Here is a 23,746-nt window from a genome sequence, read left to right as displayed (position 1 = left end):
CCTTACTCCTTTGAGGGAAAACTCCAACTGCTTCTTTTGCTGTTTCTGTACTTAATTATATTCAGTAAGGTTGTCTTCTAGAAGTCACAACAGAATTGTACATGTTGAAATTAAGAGCAATGCTCATATTGATGTTTCTTCAATTGTTTGCAATATGATTATACTCACTGTGGATCAACACTAGTCTGCAGTTTGTTGTTCAGGCTTGGTTATCACTGGATTGTCACATAAATTCTATTGTCAGAAATTATTCAAATTTATATCATGGAATTCCAAGCTTTTAATATAAATTTAATTTCTAAACCATCACTTTTGTATATTACCTTTGTAGAAAGTTTTTTAAAAAGATGTGAGATTAATGCTTTTGTTACATTGCTGTAATAACCAAATTGTAATTTCAGAAATTCAAGTGTTAAATATTTGTCCACTGCTTTGGTAGTTATTTGGGGTACTTAATGAAATGCTAATTAATGATGTCAGAGATATTGAGGAAATGCAATATATAAGTGTAAATCAAATATGATTCAACTGTTGTTCATCCTTGAGGAGATACATAAATTCTAATTTTCATCAAATGCACCAGACATGCATTCCGGATATCCATTGTCATTTATTTCAATTTCCAAGTCTGAATCATAACTTTAAAGTTAAAATGTCCTAGTTTCATATAGAAATACATTCTTTTAAGCTTGTACGTAGCTGTGTAATGGAAAGTTTCCTTTAAAAGTTTGATAAACTTAGTTTGTTTCATTTTAAAACATGGTACTTTATGGTTTCGGGGTGGGGTATCATCAGTACGCTGATGATACCCAACTTTATTTCTCCACCATGAACCAACCCAGCGATGCCCTCGCCGTGATGTCCCGTTGCCTGGAGGCGGTCCAGGTCTGGATGGGGAGAAACAGGTTTCGTCTCAATCCTGCCAAGACTGAGTGGCTGTGCATATCAGCATCTCGGGCTAACCAAACTATTCCACCTTTAATGATGGGGGGGTGAGGTGTTACCCCCCGTTGATAGGGCTCGCAACTTGGGCATCCTCCTGGACTCACGGCTCAATTTTGAAGATCATATAGGAGCCGTGACCAGGGGGGCCTTTGTCCAGGTTCGCCTGGTGCGCCAGTTGCGACCCTACCTGGACCGAGATGCCCTACGCACAGTCACTCATGCGCTCGTGACCTCCTGTTTAGACTACTGCAATTCTTTCTACATGGGGCTGCCCTTGAGGACTACTCGGAGGCTTCAGCTGGTGCAGAATGCTGCCACGAGAGTGGTGGTGGGGGCTTCCCGATACTCCCATGTAACACCTCTACTCCGCGAGCTGCATTGGCTTCCGGTTGCCCTCCGGGTGAGATTCAAGGTACTGGTGATGACCTATAAAGCCCTGAATGGCTTGGGTCCGGGATATTTGAGGGAACACCTGCTGCCAGCATCAAGTTCCCTTCGTCCAGTGCGCTCACACAGGGAGGGTCTTCTCAGGGTGCCGCCGGTAAAAGATTGCCAGTGGATAACACCCAGGGGGAGGGCCTTCTCTGTGGGTGCACCTGCCCTCTGGAACCAGCTGCCCGTGGAGCTCAGGACTGCCCCTGACCTGCGTTCATTCCGCCGGGACCTGAAGACTTGGCTCTTTGAGCTCTCTGGCCCAGGCTGAGAATTTTTAACTGGGGTTTTTATTTTTATTTTCAGGGATAATTTAATCTTTTTAATTGTTTTTTAACTTTTGTACTTTGTATTGGTGTGATTTTAAAATGCCCTGTAAACTGCCCTGAGTCCTTCGGGAAAGGGCGGTATATAAATCTAATAAAATTAAAATTAAATTAAATTTATTTATTTAACATATTTTTATGCTTGCCCATCTGCTCTGGGTGGTGAATAAATGAAAGCTTTTAAAAAGATTTTTATAAGCAAAATACTTGCTACAGTACATCCAAATTTAGTGACATTAAAAAAGCACTCTTGTCAAATATTTATTTAGCTTCATCAATATTTGACTATACAAAGATCCCTCTCATTTTCTAGCCTAATAAAAACTTATAGTTACTAGAAACTGTTTTCAAGGTTTGTTCCTGGCAAAGAAAGAAACTTATCTTTCTTTTACCTATTTATTCATTTACTTATCAAGTTAATGAGGATGTAGGGCAGGTTTTCTGAAAAGAAAATACAAGGAAGACTAAGCTGCAAAGAAATAATAAATCTTCCCTACAGAGAGAAAACAAGAACAAAAGCAAATCATTTTCAGAATTATGTCTGAATATTGAATAACAAGAATTAAGGAAACTGGAAGACTAAAGAAAAATTATTACACCATTCTAACCAGTTTAGCTTGTTATTGATTTTTTTTACCACTGTGTTCCATTAATAGAAAACATTATTTATTTCACTCTAAGAAAGAAAGCTATATTTTTAATGCTCATAAAGATAGATTGTTGGTAAAGAGATTAATTTCCAACTTCTGGGGTTGAAGAGAGGCAGATGAAACTGCTCAACATTTTCTTGTTTCTTGGGGCAATTTCATATGATAAATGATTAGAAAGTAACCTACACAGCACAACAAAAGTGCATAATAATTTTCTGTATTACCATATCCATGTATTACCATAACCAAAGCAGGCTATAATTATAATATCTTATTCCTAATATCTCACCCTTTTATTTGTTACTGAAAGAAGATATCAAGACAAAAATGGGGAAAAAATAAAAAATAAACCAGAGATCAAAAATGAAAAACCCTCAAAAGAATATTGGGATCTTAAGAAGTAAAAACATAGATATAGACTCAAGGGATAGAATCAAGATCAAGATCATTTGAAACGTTAATACCACTTTACAATGCCTTGGTAAGGCCACACTTGGAATACTGCATCTAGTTTTTGTCACTATGATGTAAAACAGCTGTTGAGAAAGAGTACAGAGAAGAGTAACAAAGATGATCAGGGAACTGGAGGCTAAAACATATAAAGAACAGTTGCTGGAATTGGGTATGTCTAGTTTAATGAAGAGAACGACTAGGGGTGACATGATAATAGGGGTTGTCACAAAGAAGAGGGAGTCAAGGTATTCTTCAAAGCACCTGAAGGCAGGACAAGAAGCAATGGATAGAAACTAGTCAAGGAGACAAGCAACCTAAAACTAAGGACAAATTTCCTCACAGAACAATTAATCAGTGGAACAATCTGCCTCCAGAATCTGTGAATGCTCCAACACTGGAAGTTTTTAAGAAGAGGTTGGACAACCACTGGTCTGAAATGGTATAGGGTTTCCTGCCTAGAAGGGGGTTACACTAGAAGACCTTCAAGATCCCTTCCAAACTCTACTACTACTACTACTACTACTACTACTACTACTACTATTATTATTATTATTATTATTATTATTATTATTATTATTATTATTATTATTATTATTATTATTATTATTCCCCCAGTGAGGCACTACCTTGATGTGGTCAATAATAATAATAACTGCACTGTCAGCCAGATGTTCAGACTGCATTTGGCATTTTTGTCTACCTATTGAGTCCTTACCAAGGACCTGGGATAAGCAGATCTGCATGTTTGATGGTGTTACAGATATCGTCACAGGATGGAAGCTGTTCCTAGTAAAGCCACATTTTGCAATTGACTGATAGTGAATTTTTCAAGGCCAAGGATGTTCAAGTGGTACCCCAGTTGTTTTGGAATTGCACCAAAGGGACCTATTACTATTGATACTAGCCTTGCTTGCCTTTGCCACAATCATTCTATTTTTATTTGTAGTCTTTGTATTTTGTTATCTTCTCCAGTTCTTTCTCTTCTCTTCTGCTGTCTCCAGGCACTGCATGTCCACTATCCAATTTTTTTGTCTTTCTTATCAACAAGTGTTAGGTCTGGGGTGTTATGTGGTAGGTACTTGTCTATTTGAATTCTAAAGTTCCAGTGCAATTTAACTTTTTCATTTTCTATGGCTTTCTCTATTTTATGGTCCCACTAGTTCTTACTTGCAGAAAAATGACATTTCTTGCAGATCTTCCAATGCAATTATTATTATCATTATTATCATTATTGTTATTGTTGTTATTGTTATTAATTCATTTATGTAAAATGACTTTTGCACAAATTAAGATAGGTTTTAGGAAAAACATTCACATAGCTAATGAACAGAGACCAGACTTAAATAAGTGTATATTGTGAAGTTTTTGAAAACTATCTTCTGCTCAATTTTCAGTCAAACCAATTTCCAACAAATTTACATACCACTGATTTAATAAATGATGTGTTTTAGTTTTTTAATATTTTGTAATAAATCTGACAGTTAACAATAGAAACAAACTATTTCTTGTAATGAATCAATTTGTATGTCTAATACAATTCAGCATGAAAGACTGTGGAGGGATTTTTCCAATGTCTTCAAAAACTTTCAATTAAAAGAACTAATTGGGCAATTTTACCAAATATAATAAAATATAGCCATTTACACAATCCCACTAATACAATCAAATACTAATAATTTATGACTACATGAACAAGCCTAAATTAGATAGATAGATAGATAGATAGATAGATAGATAGATAGATAGATAGATAGATAGATAGATAGATAGATAACCTCTATTGTCATTTTTTTTACCGTGGGGACAATGGTTTGCTCTCAAAGTGTACACATACATAACACACATTTAAACATACCATATGCAACATACTATATACAAAGTTTTCACACAATAGGACCGTTTGATCTCTTTCTTTTTATAGGCAAAAATGTACTTGGAAAAAGACTGGCCCAACTCATCAGGAGGGCTTTAAGCTAAAACTGAGGGGGAATGGTGACCAATCTCTAAAATCTCTAGAACTCAAACCAATCACAAATCCCAAGAAAACAATTCAAACAAAGAGGCAGGCAGTGATTAGAAAAAAAGAAAAAACTCAAACAACAATCAGGAGATAGAGGAAACATACCCATGGACAGGCATAAAAGTCTTGAATGCTGATATACAAATGCTCAAAGCTTGGGGAACAAATAGGGCAAACTAGAAGCAATAGTACATGAGGAAGGGTATGACATAATGGGCATAACAGAAACCTGGTGGGATGAAACCCATGAATGGAATGGATTGATGGATGGATACAAATTGTTCAAAAGAAACAGGCCTACAAAAAGAGGAGGGGGAGTTGCACTATATGTAAGAGAACACTACATATGTACAGAAAGGCACATGATTACATGATACCTGGGAAGATTCTGGAAAAGATAATCAAACAACAAATCAGCGAACACCTTGATGCGAACAAAGTTATCACTAAAAGCCAACATGGGTTTGTCAAAAACAGATCATGCCAGACAAACCTTATTGCATTCTTTGACCAGAGGAATGATGTAGATATAATTTACTTGGACTCACCAGATGGATTCGTAGCTGGCTGACAGGCTGTACTCAGCGTGTGGTCCTCAATGGAACTGCATCTACATGGAAGGAAGTGTGTAGTGGGGTGCCCCAGGGCTCTGTTCTGGGCCCAGTGCTCTTCAACATCTTCATCAACGATTTAGATAAGGGGATAGATGGGGAACTCATCAAATTTGCAGATGACACCAAGCTGGCAGGAATAGCCAATACTCCAGAAGATAGGCTTAAGATACAGGAGGATCTGGACAGACTCGAACATTGGGCACTATCTAACAAAATGAAATTCAATGGTGAAAAAAGTAAGGTTCTACATTTAGGCAGGAAAAATCAAATACACAGGTATAGTATAGGTGGTACCTTGCTCAATAGTAGTAACTGTGAGAGAGATCTCGGAGTCCTAGTGGACAATCACTAAAATATGAGCCAGCAGTGTGCTGCAGCTGCCAAAAAAGCCAACACAGTGCTAGGCTGCATTAACAGAGGGATAGAATCAAGATCACGTGAAGTACTAATACCACTTTACAATGCCTTGGTAAGGCCACACCTGGAATACTGCATCCAGTTTTGGTCACCACGATGGAAAAAAGATGTCGAGATTCTAGAAAGAGTACAGAGAAGAGCAACAAAGATGATTGGGGGACTGGAGGCTAAAACATATAGGGAACGGTTGCTGGAATTGGGTATGTGTAGTTTAATGAAGAGAAGGGTGAGGGGGTGACATGATAGCAGTGTTCCAATATCTCAGGGGCTGCCACAAAGAAGAGGGAGCCAAGCTATTCTCCAAAGCACCTGAAAGCAGGACAAGAAGCAATGGATGGAAACTAGTCAAGGAGAGAAGCAACCTAGAACTAAGGAGAAACTTCCTGACAGTTAGAACAACTAACCAGTGGAACAATCTGCCTCCAGAAGTGGTGAATGCTCCAACACTGGAAGTTTTTAAGAAGAGACTGGACAGCCATTTGTCTGAAATGGTATAGGGTTTCCTGCCTTAGCATGGGGTTAGACTAGACTTATTATTATTATTATTATTATTATTATTATTATTATTATTATTATTATTATTATTATTATTATTATTATTGTTGTTGTTGTTGTTGTTGTTGTTGTTGTTGTTGTTGTTGTTGTTGTTGTTATATTGTTGTTGTTATTGTTATTGTTGTTGTTGTTGTTGTTGTTGTTGTTATTATTATTATTATTATTATTATTATTATTATTATTATTATTATTATTATTATTGAAGTAGCCAAAGGACCGCTCGGGACGACAGGCTAGTTAACAACAAGTTTATTTAGAGCAAGACAACATTGAATGACTTGTTCGGCTTTTATAGCCGGCAGCTGGTCGCGAGGACCAATCAGCAGTGTTTGTTTTGGCGCCGTGTCAGACGGGGACCAATCAGTGTCGTCTTCTTCTGACAGCTCCGGCTTCCGCGTGGTGTGGTGTTTTGACAGCCGCGAGCTGTCAGTGGTTGCGCCTGCGCAGTGCGGTGGACGCTTTGACAGCTCAGGCTTCTTCACGGTCCGGAGTTTGACAGCCGCGAGCTGTCAGTGGAGGCGCCTGCGCAGTGCGGGGAACTTTGACAGCTGTCAAAGTTCCCGCGTGTATTCCTGTCAAGCGGCTTTACTTATATACTTTGACGATGCCCTAATATTTATACTTGTTAACATATGTACACTTCCATTGAAAGAATGTTTACATATACAATACACCCCTTACCCCTCCCCTGGTGCGTTTCTTTCCTCTTGGATGTTTGAACCAGCCCACTGATAGTCTTTTAGATAGGTGGGTGGTTTCCGATTCCTGGTTGATCGGCGAAGGGGCGGTGGGTGGTCTGGGTCTAGTTCTTCATTTTGATGTTCAACTTCCTGGTTTGGGATAGGCAGCATTTCCGGTGGGGGTTGTACGTCGGCACTGGTTGGTTGCTCAGCATTGTGTGGTGGTTGTCTGGGTCTGAGCTGGTCAATATGGCGGCGTATGTTGCCCTGTGCCTGCGTAGCTATAAGGTATGAGATGGGCCCTGTTTGTTTTATTACAGTCCCTTGGACCCACTTGTTTTTATCTGTGTATGATCTTGCCCATATTAGTTGACCAGGGTTAAGTGTGCGGCCGGGGTGGGGGTGTTGTGGTTCTTCTGGGTATGTGTCGGGGTGCAGTCTGTCGAGACGTGTTATTAGCCTCCTTCCCCATCTTAATTCCGCTGGTGATTTGCCGGTTGTGGAGCATGGCGTTGTGTGTTGTGCTAAGAGGAACTGGCTGATGCGCCTCTGCCAGTTCCCTTTAACGAATTTTTTTAATGCTTCTTTTGTGGATCGTACCATAATTTCAGCCATCCCGTTTGACGATGGGTGGAACGGCGCCGACGTGACCAGCCTAATACAATTCCTCGTAGCGAAGATCTGAAATTCACGAGAGGTGAATTGAGGTCCATTGTCGGAAACTATGGTGTCAGGTAGGCCGTGTGTTGCGAATATTTTCCGTAAGGCTTGAATAGTGGCTGCGGACGTTGTTTTCCTAAGGGGCGTGACTTCCAGCCACTTGGAATAGCTGTCCACTGCTATTAAGAAACTTTGGCCCTGGATAGGCCCTGCAAAATCTATATGTATACGTGACCAGGGGTTCCTTGTAGTCTCCCATTTATGGATCGGGGCCTGGGGGGGTTCCTTCCTGGTCTCCTGACAGGTATAACACCCACCCACATACTTTTCAATTTGTTTATCTATGCTAGGCCACCACACGTAACTTCTAGCCATTGCTTTCATTTTTACAATTCCAGGGTGCCCTTCATGTAAAATGTGTAATGTTTGGTCTATGTTTTCCTCTGGTATGATGACCCTATTTCCCCATAGCAGGCATCCTCTATGTGTTGAAATCTCGTTTTTCCTATTATAATAAGGTTGGAATTTGGGTTGTGGGTTTTGAGCTGGCCACCCAGTTGTGGCCCATTTGAGGACTCTGGCAAGTATTTTATCTTTTGCTGAATTATTAGCTATTATGTTTGCAGTCAGGGGGCATTCAGGAAGTTGAGAGATTGCTAAAATTTGGCTGGCTGGGGCTGGATCTGAGTCCCTGGTTTGTATGGGCAGTCTGCTGAGGCAGTCAGCATGTCCCAATTCCTTACCTGGTTTATGTATTAGTTGATAAGAATAGGCTGCTAAGAACGTTGACCATCTTAAGATTCTCGGAGAGAGAATTTGTGGTGTAATTTTATTCCAAGTAAATATGCCTAGCAGGGGTTTGTGATCTGTAAATATCGTAAATGGTCTTCCATACAGATAATCATGAAATTTTTTGACCCCTGCTACTATCGCTAGGGCTTCCCTGTCAATTTGTGCATAGTTTCTTTCAGCTTTGGTCAGAGTGCGAGAATAGAAGGCTATGGGTCTTTGTGTGCCATCCTTGAATAGGTGACTTAAGACTGCCCCAATTCCGTAGGGAGAGGCATCGCAAGCGATGCATATTGGGGTGTCTTCTCTGAAAAGGGTGATGGTTGAGCTTTGACAGATAATCTTTTTTAACGATTGGAAACTATTTTCATGTTCCTTGGTCCAGGACCAAGTTGTACCCTTGTCGAGGAGCCTATGGAGAGGCTCTGCAATAGTGGCTTTGTGGGGAATGAAAGCATGGTAAAAGTTTAACAGTCCCAAAAAGGATTGAAGCTCTTGCTTATTCCTAGGGCTGGGTGCGGTTTGAATAGCCCTTAGTTTCTCAGAGGTGGGGTGGATGCCCTGGCTATCGATTTTATACCCTAGGAATTCTGTAGAAGTGACTCCAATGGAGCACTTTTCCCGCTTAAGTTTGAGACCGGCTTCTCTGAGCCGGCTCAGCACAGCTGACAGCCTGTCAGCTAAACTAGCTTCATTTTCTCCGGCGATGAGAACATCGTCGAAATAGGGGCAGACCCCGGGTATTCCTTTCAGGGTCTTTTCCATGATACCCTGGAAGATACCCGGGGCTGCAGATATGCCGAATTGAAGCCTCTTAACTTTAAAAGCACCGCGGTGGGTGACAATAGTTTGCGCTTCCGCGGTGTCGTCTGTGACAGGCAGTTGTAAATACGCCTGCGTGAGGTCAAGCTTGGCGAAAATGGTGCCAGAGCGGATGGAAGCAAATACGTCCCTTACCGCTGGCACCGGGTAAGCATGGGGGCTGAGGGCTAGGTTGACTGTCGCCTTATAGTCAGCGCATACTCTCACTTCGCCATTAGGTTTGATTGGGGTGACAATAGGGGTCTCCCAGGTTCCCCCATCTGTTGGCTCAAGCACCCCTAGACTCACGAGTCGGTCAAGCTCGTTTTCAATTTTTTCTTTGAGGGCAAAGGGTACCCTCCTAGCTCTTATTTTAATTGGTTGGATTGCTGGATTTAATTGCAGGGAAATGGGGGGACCTGTATATTTCCCTAAAGTGCCCTCGAAAACGTCGGCGTACTTTTCGCAAACGGCTTCCAGGCTGGGTGTTTGAATGGTATTAACCCCTGATAAGGCGATGCCTAGTGGAGTGAACCAGTTAAGCCCTATCAAGTTGGTACGGTTCCCTGGCGTAACTAAAACCTCCAGGGGACCTTTGAACCCCTTATACTGTACAAGGACCTTGGCTTTCCCTTCCAACGGAATAGGGGTTTTCTGGAAGTCTGCAAGGTGAACCTGAGTTTGTTTCAGGGGAATTTGTCTTCGGCCTTTCTGACAGATCTCCTGATAGGTTGTTAGCGAAATTAAGGAGACCGCTGACCCTGAATCCACCTCCATGTGGCAAGGCACTCCCTGAATTCTGACCCAGACCTTAACCTTGGAACTTATGCAGTTTACCCTATCGATTGTCTCAACCCGGTTGCCTGGTGGGGTTTCCCTGTTGGCCTGGGCAGCTGGCCTACCTGGGGGGTTTGCCTCCACCTCATTGACGTTGTCCCGGCCCTTGCTGCGGCACACCGGCTTGATGTGGCCAGTCTTCCCGCAGTTGTGGCATTTTGCGTTCCTAAAGCGGCAGCTTCCACGGGCATGGTTGCCCCCGCAGCTGGCACAGGCGGCTCGTTGCACGTAACGCGGGGGTGGCGGTGGAGGGTCCCTGAATCCTCGGCGGTCCGACGTTTTTCCCCTCCTCGGCTGTCGGTGCTCCATCCTGCGCTGTAGGGCTTCTCCATCGGTGAAATCTACCGACTCTCCGCTGTCGCTGAAGGTTGCGCTTTCCTGGTAGACGGTCGCCGGGGTCTCTGGGGTCGTGTTCGTCGGCTTCTTTTTGTGGCTGTGTTCGTATGCCATGATCTCCCTGGTCAGCTCAGCCAGATTCATGTCGGGTTTGGACGTCAGTTTTTTTTGTAGCTTCTCGTCCCTCAGACCGATCACCACCTGGTCTCTGATGCGGTCTTCCAGGTCGGGGAAGCAGCAGTTCCGCGCGGCGTGTCTGACCCCGGCGATGAACTCGTTGGCGGGCTCGTCCTGCCGTTGTTTCTTTTGTGCGAATTGCACCCGCCAGTACAGTTCCGAGCGAGCCGGCATGTAGTACTTGTTCAGCTGGTCCACCAGGTCCGCGTAGGAGACGTCCGTGATGGGCACTGGGCTGAACAGCCCGACGGCTGCGTCGTACACCGGGGGCCCGCTGATGTACAGCAGGGCGGCGGCCTTTGCTCGGTCGTCAGTGATTTTACTGACGAGGAGAAATCCTTCAACTTGGCCGAGGTGTGATTGCCATCTCTCGGGATGGCGGGTATCAAACTCCCTCACACGGCCGAAGTTTGCCATGTCGTCCGGTCCTGGGTTGCTCCGATGGAAGTTAAAACTTCCGTGTCAGCTCTTGCCGGGAACTCTCTTCCTCGGCCGTGACTTCAGCTCCGGAGCGATCCCATCCTCGTCGCCAGTGAAGTAGCCAAAGGACCGCTCGGGACGACAGGCTAGTTAACAACAAGTTTATTTAGAGCAAGACAACATTGAATGACTTGTTCGGCTTTTATAGCCGGCAGCTGGTCGCGAGGACCAATCAGCAGTGTTTGTTTTGGCGCCGTGTCAGACGGGGACCAATCAGTGTCGTCTTCTTCTGACAGCTCCGGCTTCCGCGTGGTGTGGTGTTTTGACAGCCGCGAGCTGTCAGTGGTTGCGCCTGCGCAGTGCGGTGGACGCTTTGACAGCTCAGGCTTCTTCACGGTCCGGAGTTTGACAGCCGCGAGCTGTCAGTGGAGGCGCCTGCGCAGTGCGGGGAACTTTGACAGCTGTCAAAGTTCCCGCGTGTATTCCTGTCAAGCGGCTTTACTTATATACTTTGACGATGCCCTAATATTTATACTTGTTAACATATGTACACTTCCATTGAAAGAATGTTTACATATACAATACAATTATTATTAAAGATAAAATCTCTCCAGAATGTATATGGGTCAATATAAAAGAGAAAAAAAGTGACATTGCCATAGGTGTATATTACAGGCCACCCAACCAATCAGAAGAAATAGATGAACTCTTTGCCAACTAGCTAACAAATGTATGTAGGAAGCATACCACAGTAGTAATAGGAGACTTCAACTATCCAGATATCAACTGGGAGACAAACTCTGCAGTGAGCAGGAGATTAAACAAGTTCTTAACCAATGTAGCTGACAACTTTGTCACCCAAAAGGTGGAGGAAGGAATTAGATGTAAAACTATACTGGACTTAATCCTTACAAACAGAGAAGAAGTGATAGAGGGAATTGAAAATGCTAGAACCTTGGGTAAAAATGACCACGTCATACTGGAATGTAATATAATGCAAACACTAGCAATAGAAAACAATCCAACCAGTGTCTTAAACTCCAAAAGAGCTGACTTTAACAAACTCAGAGAGAACCTAGGAAAGATCCCATGTATGAATATCCTAGAGGGGAAAACAACCCAAGAAGCATAAAAGGTAAAGGTAAAGGTTCCCCCGCACGTGCGTGCTAGTCGTTTCCGACTCTAGGGGCCGGTGCTCATCTTCATTTCAAAGCCAAAGAGCCAGCGCTTGTCTGAGGACGTCTCCGTGGTCATGTGGCCGGCATGACTAGATGCCAAAGGCGCACGGAACGCTGTTACCTTCCCACCGGAGTGGTCCCTATTTTTCTACTTGCATTTTTACGTGCTTTCGAACTGCTAGGTTGGCAGAAGCTGGGATGAGTAACAGGTGCTTGCTCTGCTACGCGGCACTCGGGATTCGACCCGCCAAACTGCTGACCTTCTGATCGACAAGCTCAGCGTCCTAACCCACTGAGCCACCACGTCCCTCCAAGAAGCATGGGAAACCCTAAAAAAATGTGTTCATAAAAGCCCATACCAGCACAATACCACTGAGAAAGAAAACAAGAAATTCAAGAAGAGACCAGCATGGCTCCACAAACATCTCTCTGACAAACTGAAAGACAAAAAAAGGTAAATACAAAAAATGGAAAGAGGGGCACATAACTAAGACTGATTATCAACAGACATCCAGAACATGCAAAAATGAAGTCAGGAAAGGAAAGGCTCAGAACGAACAAAGACTTACAACAGTAATAAAAAATAATAATAAAAAAATTATTCCAACATATTAACAACAAGAAAAAAGTCAAGGAAACTGTAGGCCCACTAAAGAGAGAAGTTGACAAGGAAATAACAGGCAACAGGGAGAAAGCAGAGCTGCTTAACTCATACTTTGCATCAGTCTTCACATAAAAAGAAACTATCGTCCAACATACCAAAAAAACCATTGCACCACATCTTTCAAAAGTCCTGGAGCACTGAGGAAGTACCTGAGGATTGGAAAAGGGCTGATGTGGTTCCAATCTTCAAGAAAGGGGGGGGGGAACGAACCCAGGAAACTACAGACCAATCAGTTTAACATCAATACCTGGAAAGATCCTAGAAAAGATAATTTAAAAAAAAAGATCTGCAAACAACAAGAAGCAAACAAAGTCATAACCAGTGGCCAGCATGGGTTTGTTAAAAACAGATCATGCCAAGCCAATTTTATTTCACTCTTTGATAAAGTGACTAAAGAAATAGCTATTTCTGTTACTAAAGGAGATTGTGATAGAGTGATAGGCTTCTCCAAGGCAAAGCAACAAATCTGAATAGATAGACTGCATTGCTCTCACATCTTACTTCTACAGGCTCATGTTTTGCTCATAGTCATATTTATTAATGTCAGAAGTGTTCAGTTCAGTTTACAGCCAACCCTTATAGTCAGATCACAGCATTTAGCTGGATCATTCAATTAAGTTATTAAAAATATAATATGGTATTTTTATGTATTAAAAAAATCAAAATATTTAATTGATAAAAACAAGATAAGATGCAAGCAAAAGCATGGAGATATATGAACAACAAGAAAGAGATAAAATGGTACAGAACTAAATATCAACTATGTACTGTATATATTTCTATCTCCATCTCTAATCATTTGTATCTCACAGAATGTTCCGGAATTACTGGAAAGAATACTGTGAGAAATAGCACAGGGAGTTTGAAAGAGAGACTGAGAATGGCCTTTGCTTATTATAATCTTAACCAATCCTTTTATGTAGCTAGTAGCAACCAGACAGAAGAAAGAGATTGGTAGAGGAGGAGGATGTATTGAACAAAGTATTGTTCTCAGAAAGGGAAAGTAAAAAAAAATATGAAAAAATAAAAGGTAACATTATTGTAATAGAAAGCAATAACATAGAACTAAAAACATAACATACTGACAGAAATAAATGGATATCTTGCAAACAATTTTCTTTCTTAAATAGGCAATAGTGTAGATTACAAAATATTAGTTTGTTCTTTTCTCTCTGTGGACCTGCTATGCAATGAGCACTGAAATGATAAGCCTTATTTGATACAGGAAGACACAAAGTCAAAATAATTGACTGATAAATATTTCCCAGATATTTTGGGGGAAAAAATTCTCTATCCATTTCATCTTCCTTCCTTCCTTCCTTCCTTCCTTCCTTCCTTCCTTCCTTCCTTCCTTCCTTCCTTCCTTCCTTTCTTTCTTTCTTTCTTTCTTTCTTTCTTTCTTTCTTTCTTTCTTTCTTTCTTTCTTTCTTTCTTTCTTTCTTTCTTTCTTTCTTTCTTTCATTCTTTCTATATCAATATTTACAAGGATTTTACTCAAATTATTCATATTGTACCTACATTTTTCTGATGGAAGATTCTAATTAAACTCCCTCTGAATGCAAGGATTCCACCAACATCCTCATTGGTTCTTACTTGCTAGTATGGTCAACATGATATCTTACTGACAGAGGTACCTCCTGGCTAGGGGACTGGGACTTTACCAAGATCTCATGGTGGGAGCAAGTGATTCAGAGACAATGGAAAAAGGGTTGGGATCATGTCTTGAAAAACCCTTACTCCAACAATTACTTAAAGCCACCATTTTCTTCATGTCTTTGCCACATGTCAGCAGAAATTTGCATCTGCTTCTTATCAACATGTTGGTATCAAGCCAGTCGTGGGATTCAGCTGGTTTGCACCAGTTTGGCAGAACCGGTAGCTAAATTTTTGCTGAGTTCAGAGAACCGGCTGAATGAAACTGCTTCCGGAAGTCCAATCTAGACCTTGGAGGCCTGGAGTAGGCCTCCCATGCCTAGACTGGCCCACTGGAAGTGTCTGGATGCCACTTCTGGAAATCTGTTCTAGGCTTCGGAGGCCTGCAGGAGGCTCCTAGGCCTAGAACAACCCACTGAAAGTGCCTGGATGCCATGTCCGGAAGTCCGTTCTAGGCCTCGGAGGCTCAGACCTGCATCCAATAAAAGAACCAGTTGTTCAGGTATTCGAATCCCATCAGTATATCAAGCTGCATTTCTAACATTTGCCCACATATAAAAGACTTCAAAAACGTATTCCTTTGATTCACAGCCATCATTCAGCAGCAACAACAGCAACAGCAGCAGCAACAACAAACATTTTGAATTAAAAAAGCTGGCATACCAGAAATCAGAAGTCAAAATAAAAGAGTTGGAAGGGACTATGGAGGTCTTCTAGTCCAACCCACTGCTCAAACAGGAGACTCTACAGTATACCATTCCAGGCAAGTGGCTATCCAGTCTCTTCTTAAAAGTCTCCAGTGATGGAGCACCCACAACTTCTAAAGGCAAGACATTCTACTGGTTAATTGCTCCTTAATTGCTCCTAAACTAAGGAGAAATTAAGGTAAACTAAACTAACACATTTTGGCTTACCAGGAGGCCAACAGTGTGTCAATTTAGTTTTTACAGCTCCCATGTTGCTTTTCAGTTTTCAGTTCTTAAACAGCCGTAATAATAACCTAACCCAATTCTCCTTGCATGATTCAAGAGGCCAGAAATTCAGAATAAGCAGAAGAGAAGCCTCTGCCATAATCATTTTAAATTATTTGAAAGCAATATGGCAAGGGAACCTAAGTAAAGTGCTCACATCAGAATCCACATGAATGCCGGGAGACTGGGGAAAAAAAAACATGTGCTAATCTCTCAGCAGGAAATTTCCAATAACAAATGACAAATGTATTTTGTCCAAATCCATGAACAGCCCTTATTTTTTCACATTCAAATCTAATTAAAATTTATCTGGCTCAATAAGTAGTGGCAAAATCATCACTACCATTATCATCTATTTCTCCCTAAAATGCATCTTAGCATTTAACCTTCTAGTTTCAAGAAGGTCTGAAAAATGAAATGTTCAAATACAAATATTAAGCATCAATATTTTTTCTAATATTTTTCTTTCTATCTTCATATCAGTCACATCAAAGTTAGTTTCTTTAAAAAAGCACTCAAAGAAACTGTCTATTACAACTTGATTAATTACTACAGTGATGGCTACAGCAGTAAGCTTCCACTAAATAGACTTGAATTCTGATACCTGCTGGCCAATGATGCTTCCTGGGTGATGTTGAGCTTTTCAGTTTGGCCCATTTTCAGGGCCATTAGCACTAGAATAATAATAAGAGATAGATTAACAACATTAGATGATGATGATAAATACATCACAGAGAGAGAGAGAGGAGGGAGGGAGGGAGGGAGGGAGGGAGGGAGGGAGGGAGGAAGGGAGGAAGGAAGGAAGGAAGGAAGGAAGGAAGGGTTTCATCACCCTCACCAACTTTTCCATTCATTTCATCAATGTTATTAATGTATGGTCTCTCCAGAAAATCCAAAGACGAAGTTTCAAAATTTCATCCTGGGTCTTATATGTCATATTATAAGGACATTTATCTTCTCTTGATTTCAAGTTGCTCTTTTTTTAATAAGTTTTATAATTTGAATGCAAAATATATGTTGGCTAAGCGTGTTCAATATATTCACAATTCAAACTTCTATTGCTAGGATTGTTGTATTTCAACTGCAAAAGTCATTTACTGTTGTTCTGTAATTTTCAGTCCTATGCTTGCCTCTTACACAGAGATATGTTCAGGATAAAAGTGAAAAGATAAAAGAGATTCCCATTTTTTCCCTGGCTGTTTTTCTTTCCTTCTCCTCAACCTTGCTTTTTCTCAAGTGAATGGAAAGTTCAAGTAGAATAGATTTCAGAAGCTGTTGGCATACCTCTCCATTATCTGCTGAACCTTGTTTTGTCAACTCATCTTCTGGATTCACATTAAATTGATCATAGGAGCTGACCTCATAAAACATGGCAGGTGGAGATGTTGGTTACTTTGTGGTCCACTATGTCATGCCAAGAAAGCAAGAATAAAATGTTATAGATGAGAAACAGTAAAAATGTAAATGGCAAATATATCCCTTAAAGAGAAGACCCCAATGTCTTCTCACTCCACTTTGCTTTTGGGGTCTCTTTGTATCAAGCAATTCATTCCATCTTCTTCATCTCATTTTAGTCTTTGTAGAAAATTTTGAAGTTTATACATGTATTGCAGTTTTTGTAAGGAAAAAGATGGAAATGAAGAAGAAGGAGCTACAGTGAGAAATCCCGCAAAAGAAAAGGTTAATAAATAATATAATTTCATTGGATAATAAATATTGGATAACTTTATTGTATCATCAATAGGTCAAGGTTGAATTGCTAAGATGTTTGGTAACCTCTGTCGCTACTCAACTTGCCATAGAAACAGGGGGGAGCGAATGCCTGAGAAAGAAATGGGAGTTTCAAAAAGCCATCCATGGATCATGAGACCCAAGGTCATCAAAAGCATGTGTCTGATGGAGAAGTGCATTGTTCCCATATGAAACCAAAGGCATGTGATTGGACAATGTGAACACTTGGTGGGTGAGGATTGTGAAAAGCTATTGTTAACTAACCAGATTTTTGCATGGGAAACCTAGAGTTGATTTTGCTTCTTCTGTGCCGGCATGTGAATCCAATAAAGATTATCTCTTATGGCACCTCAAGATTGTAGACTTTCTTCAATATTGAATTTGCCAGCCGGATGGCTGAAACAATATTTTATTTTCAAGACATACCTAATTGGTATTATAACTACTTCTGTGACAATAAAAAGTGTAGAATTTAAAAATAACTATTCTTCTTGAAGTTGCTTTGTCCAAAGAGGAAACAGATTTAAAAGAAGAGAGATATGATAGTTTGTTTTTTATGACAGTATCTGGAAAAAAAATCAAAGACTGACAAAGCAGACTGATATAAATACATTCATAAATTAGAAGTGACATATTGCTTACAAAAAATTCTTTATTTACTCTGAGCATTGTAGTACAAAGTCAAGTAGACAGATGATAGATAGGTAATAGATGATAGATAAATAGACAGATAGATGATGATCATGATGGTAGATAGATAGATAAATAGATAGATAGATAGATAGATAGATAGACAGACAGACAGACAGACAGACAGACAGACAGACAGATAGATAGATAGATAGATAGATAGATAGATGTAGAGATTAGAGAGGGGGGGGGACAGAGAGACAGATATGACTCAATGCCACACATGGATCTGTGAATATCTGGCATTGGACAAAGTCAACTGGATACTAAGGATCCTCCTCAACAACTCAATAGGACTGTGGAAGATAATACTGGAAGTCAACCCAACATAGTTCACATAAAAGTGGCCATCAAATGCAGCATAAACCAAGGTGATGCACTGTCACTCCTGCTATTGTATACAGGCTTGAACCCCTTCTAACATATTTGTTGGAAGGGAAGGTTTGAACCTATGCTTCAGTTTTAATCAATGTAGTATTATGTTAAATTCCTACATTTGTTAGTTCTAAAGCCTGATAGAGTGGAACAGATCAACTTTTTTTAAAAAAAATAAGCTTTATGTATAATTAAAAAACAACAGGAAAATCAAACATAAAGTAAAATGAACAGAAGAAGGAAGAAATATAATGTAATTCTTACAGTAAAGTTTTTAACATCCAAGATATTCTATGTACAAAAGCCTGTTGTATTTGAATATTAAGTTAGATTAATAATCTGGTCTTTACAAGACAGAGGAAATTGATGGAGTATCTATAGATATATGGCAAGCAGCAAAAGAATCAGTAAAGGAAAGGGATATGGAAGACAGCAACCAGTGACAGGCAGAGATCTGGCATTCCTGCCAAAATGCACAGTAGCCAATTGGAGTAAAAAAAAATTGTCAACAATGATATGAAGCACAGCAGGAGAAATTAGGCTGATAGAAGACAGAAAACACTGCACAACACGAAAAGATGAGTGAAGGTTGCCTTTTATGGGCTGGAACTCTATACAGATGTATCCTCAAGAAACTCTCACCTGTTGTGTGTTCTTGCTGTCTAGAAATTATCAGTGGCATTTACTTACACTGGAGCAAGCTTGTCATATGCATCACCTTTGGTATGTTCTACGAAACCAACTCTTTAAAACCAAAGTTTGTGGCTTAGCATTGCATAAACCAATCATAATACTTACCCAGTAAATAATGGTTAAGCAAACTTTAGTGATTGTAAAGATTGCATATTTGTAGTATGTATTGGTTCATGTAGACTAATTCATTATGAAAACAATGCTCAGGATAAAATTTGTTTTATATATTACCTTGTTTGTAAACCTCAGTGCTGATTACTGAATTATTTACATTGCATGTAAATGCAATGTACCCATGTTGATATAAAAAAATATATCTACAATTCCAGGTTTTTAGGTTTTATTTGTTATCTGAAATATCACTTTTTAAGCTGCATTGTAATAAGGTTTTTAATTCTTAAACACCTCATTATGGATTGGAAAGATAGTGAATATCAATAAACACATAGAAAAATGGAGACAAGAAAATATCTTCTGCACGAGTTTGTTCATTCAGTTTGCTTTATTTCAAAGTGAAAATGAAATGATGTTTTTAATCCTCAAGTATGCAGGCTGCTAAAAAGGAATACTAAAAAGTATCTTCTCCATCTGTTTTATATTCCCTTGTCCTTAAAGCATCAGTCTTCCGAGTAATCAACACAACTTAAGTTAATTTAGGATATTTCATTCCTGCAGTATTAATTGTCACTACCGATAAATTGGAGATAGCTACTTGAGGTCATTTGGCTTCAAAATTAGTGCCATACACATTTCTGCCTAAGGGAATACAAATTATCCTTTCTTTGCCCTTTATGTATAGCATTCAAATTACCTTTCATGAAAAAGATAGACTCTGCCCCATTTCACACTGATTTATGACTTTCCAGATGTGGTTTGGTTTTTAAATGTAACTTATCTCTAGAACTATTTGTGACAAAAGAAAATCAACCAGAGGCTTCAATGCCAACCAGAGAGCAAGGTGTTGCATTCAAATCAATGGCCCCTTACAATAAGAAACACAGCTGGAGGGTTCTAAAGAACTGCATGGGATAAAAAGGGGTGATGATAAAACAGTTATTAAGAACCTCATAAGAAGCAATCATGCTTGATAAATAGATTGTTATAAGAAGAATATTAGCAGGGCCAGGGAAGAGTTTTGTGCTTGTTTGATCAGCTTTAAGCTGCTATTTGAGACAGTCTAGGTGTACTCACTGACGTAAAACCAAAATGATCTTCCATTCAATTTGGGTCAAGTACAGTAGCTGTACCTTCCTTTCTTCATTATTGTTCCACACTCTGCATCTTTTATTAGCCTTGCATAAGGAGAAAAAAATTGTGTCTGCAGATCATACCTTAAAGCTTCATACAATATGGCAGATGATTAGGAATTATAGGATTTATAGTCAAAATCACCTAGAGAACACCGCATTGCTTACTCCTGACAGTGTATGTGGGAAAGGATTGACAAAGCAGAGGAGGAAAAAGAAGTGCAACAATAATGAACAGGTGAAATAGTCATTTATTTAATTGATTTAATCTCCATTTAAGATGCTCCTTCAGGAATGCACAATAAATGAGATTAAAGAATAATAGTTTAGATAAGGTGCAGGATTAAGCAGCATGGTTGTGTCATACATGTGTGTGTGTGTGTGTGTGTGTGTGTAAATTTTTGGCTTGATAACAAAGAATAAAGGGAGACCGGTATGATCATTTCAAACTTATTTGTTCTCCTCAGTCAGCCATACCCTTCTGAGATTCAAACCTGGGCCGACTGCATCTTAAGCAGTTGTTTTAACCCCTAGGCCACAGGCGCTCTCTCTCTCTTTGTTAGCTGAGAAGCAAGGAAGATATTTACACAAATATGAGCAATATATATATATATATATATATATATATATATATATATATATATATGGATCTTTGGTCATTCGGTTTTTTTCCCGCGTAGAATTGAAGGTGTAGGAGCAACGTTTCGACGGAATCCCATCCGTCATCCTCAGGCTGGTGGCTTCAGTTTCCTTCTTCTGGGAGAAGCATGTGGTAGTGGCTGTTTGTTCCTCTTTTTTAAACTGCCAGAGGGGGTGTGTTCTGTGGGTGGAGGTGTGCTCTGATTGGGTGGGGCATTAGGTGTGTTCTGATTGGGTGGGAGTGTGTTTTGAAATGGTGGGTGTGTTTTGATTGTGTGTGTGTGTGTGTTTTGAGTGGGTGGGCTGGTCTCAGGTGCCAGCCTTAGATCTGAGCTGGTGAGTTGTGCTGCTTTTGTTCGGCTTCGTGTTTGTGGTGGTGCCATGTTTTTATAGTGGGTGTCAGTTTGCTTATTGTGTGGTTTGGAGGGGTTTAAAGTGGCTGATGTAGCAGCTGTACTTAGGTTTCTGTTTTGTGGTTGTGTGTCGTTATTGTGGGTTCGGATTTCACTTCACTGTGTTTCTTAAAAAAAGGAATGAGAAAAGCTCCAGAGCTTCTAAACTACACATCCCCTGGAAATGATATATAGGACTTCCAAGAACAGTGTAAATTATATCATGACCTTTATGCAGGATCTGATAACAATATGGGGTAACCTTACTATGGTCTAACTTGGCACTTCTACATTCTGCTCTTTGAAAGAGACTCCAGGCCTGCCCCTTCTACCAATAGTAGAGCCTTCTGACATAAACTATGTCTTTTCTTGTATCCATATATTGCTTCCTGTCACAATACAGAATAGAAAATAATCTGCCTTTTGATATCTGTTTTTATTCCTGTCAGGGTTATCAGGCAATATCAGTTTGCCAGTTCTGCCTCATGTATGTAAAGACAGAATACTTTTGTGCCCCACACTGTTTTCCCCCCTGCCCCCTGCAATATCTATAAAGCCAATAGACAACAAATGCAAAGATTTAAATCAGGAGCTTTCTCCACTTGACCAGAGCTTTAAACAGCTTCACTGTCTTATTCTATATAAGCTTTGCCTCCCATCAACAACTGATATGCAGTAACAAAAAATTATCATGACCAGCCAAATTTGAAACTAATGATTTGAGTATGCGTTTATATGCATGGGAAACTGGTAGCAGTTAGCTATTAAGTTTTAGAACTCAAAATACTACCTAAAGAGAAGGAAAAACATCTGCTTGGGAATTCAGCTTCCCTTCTGTCTTTGGCAGATAGAAGAAAAGGTGATTCTGTTGGGAAATGCAGACAGCATTGATCTGGCCACCTGCACAATGAGATTCTTCTAAATAGAAAAAGTAAAGGCAAAAGTTTCCCCTGTCCAGTTGTGACCAACTTTAGGGGTGGTGCTCATCTCTGTTTCTTGTCCGAGGGAGCCAGTATTGTCCGAAGACACTTCCATGGTCATGTGGCCAGCATGACTGTATGCCAAAGGCACAAGGAATGCTGTTAACTTCCCACCAAAGTGGTACCTATTTATCTACTCACATTTGCACGGTTTTGAACTGCTAGGTGGGCAGGAGCTGGGGCAAGTAACAGGAGCTAACCCCATTGCATGGCACAAACCAGTTGTGAAGAAAGTGGGATCTTCTAGATGATACTGAATTCCCAGTTTCTTCAAATTGTCAGTTATTGACATCTCTTACATAGGATCAATGGCCAGTTTTCCCATTTAAAGGAAACCATGGAAAGCTAGGCCCTTGCACTCACCTCCATATATGTTTTCCTAAAAATCTTTCTCATACTTCTGCCTCTATGGCAACTTCTACCCTGCTAAATGTCTAAATCTCAGCTTTTATATTAAAGCTAAAATTTGAATTCATATCTCGCTGGGAAATATCAGAAGTTGCTTTTGCTTCTGTTCTGCCTCAGAATAGTAAATTTTGAAAAGCAGCTTTCCCCCCCAACACAACAATCTCTATAGATGTTGGTACTATAATTTCTAAAGTCCTTGCTAGCATATTCTTTGAATATTCTGAGACTTCTACTGTTGTACCATTAGAAAGCACATTTGAGGAATAATAGATGCAATAGAAAAAGGATAAAAAAACAATGCTAGTAACAGAATAAGATTCTTATAGTATAGAATTTACTTTCTACTTGTCTTCTTTCATGAAACTACAAGACATGCACTAATTTTTTGCCATTAGACATTTGAAAATATTATGGCTGGGTAGTTTCTGTGGTGCAAATCAAGACAGAATGAGAGACTTGTTTGAACCACAAACACTTTAATTTTAGCATTTTATTTTGAGGTCTCGTTAGGAAATAATTGATGGGTTCATTCTATTGAAAACAAAAGTGAAAAGGCATTTGAGGTAAAAATCCTATCCAATAATTAAAGCCATCATTTAAAAAGTTTGCTTGACATATCAATATTTATTCAATTGTGCATTGATTTCACCATAGTAATTTTCCCTTGCTCTTACTGTTAGCAATTATATTTAAAGAATAAAAGAAGAGATATATTGTAAAAAATAATTTGAAAAAATAAAATAAGTAATTTAAAATTTGCCAATAAAAGTTAATATATGCTGGCTAAATTGTACAAGGTTATTACTTAGCAGTCATGATTTCTGGGGGAAAAAAACTATGTAGCTGAATATTTGTATCTGCAACTAAATATATTCTCTTCTATGTACTAAATTTCTCTTCATAATTACTCAGAAATAAATTCTACTAATGATCGTACATCTTGCTTCTAAGTTAGATGCCAATTGTTGAAAGTTTTAAATAAAGGAAAATCGAAAGCTTCTTCATGACCATTG

The sequence above is a fragment of the Vipera berus genome (genome assembly GCF_964194415.1).
Source record: "Vipera berus genome assembly, chromosome: 2".
NCBI lineage: Eukaryota > Metazoa > Chordata > Lepidosauria > Squamata > Viperidae > Vipera > Vipera berus.
This window is presented reverse-complemented; position numbering follows the sequence as displayed.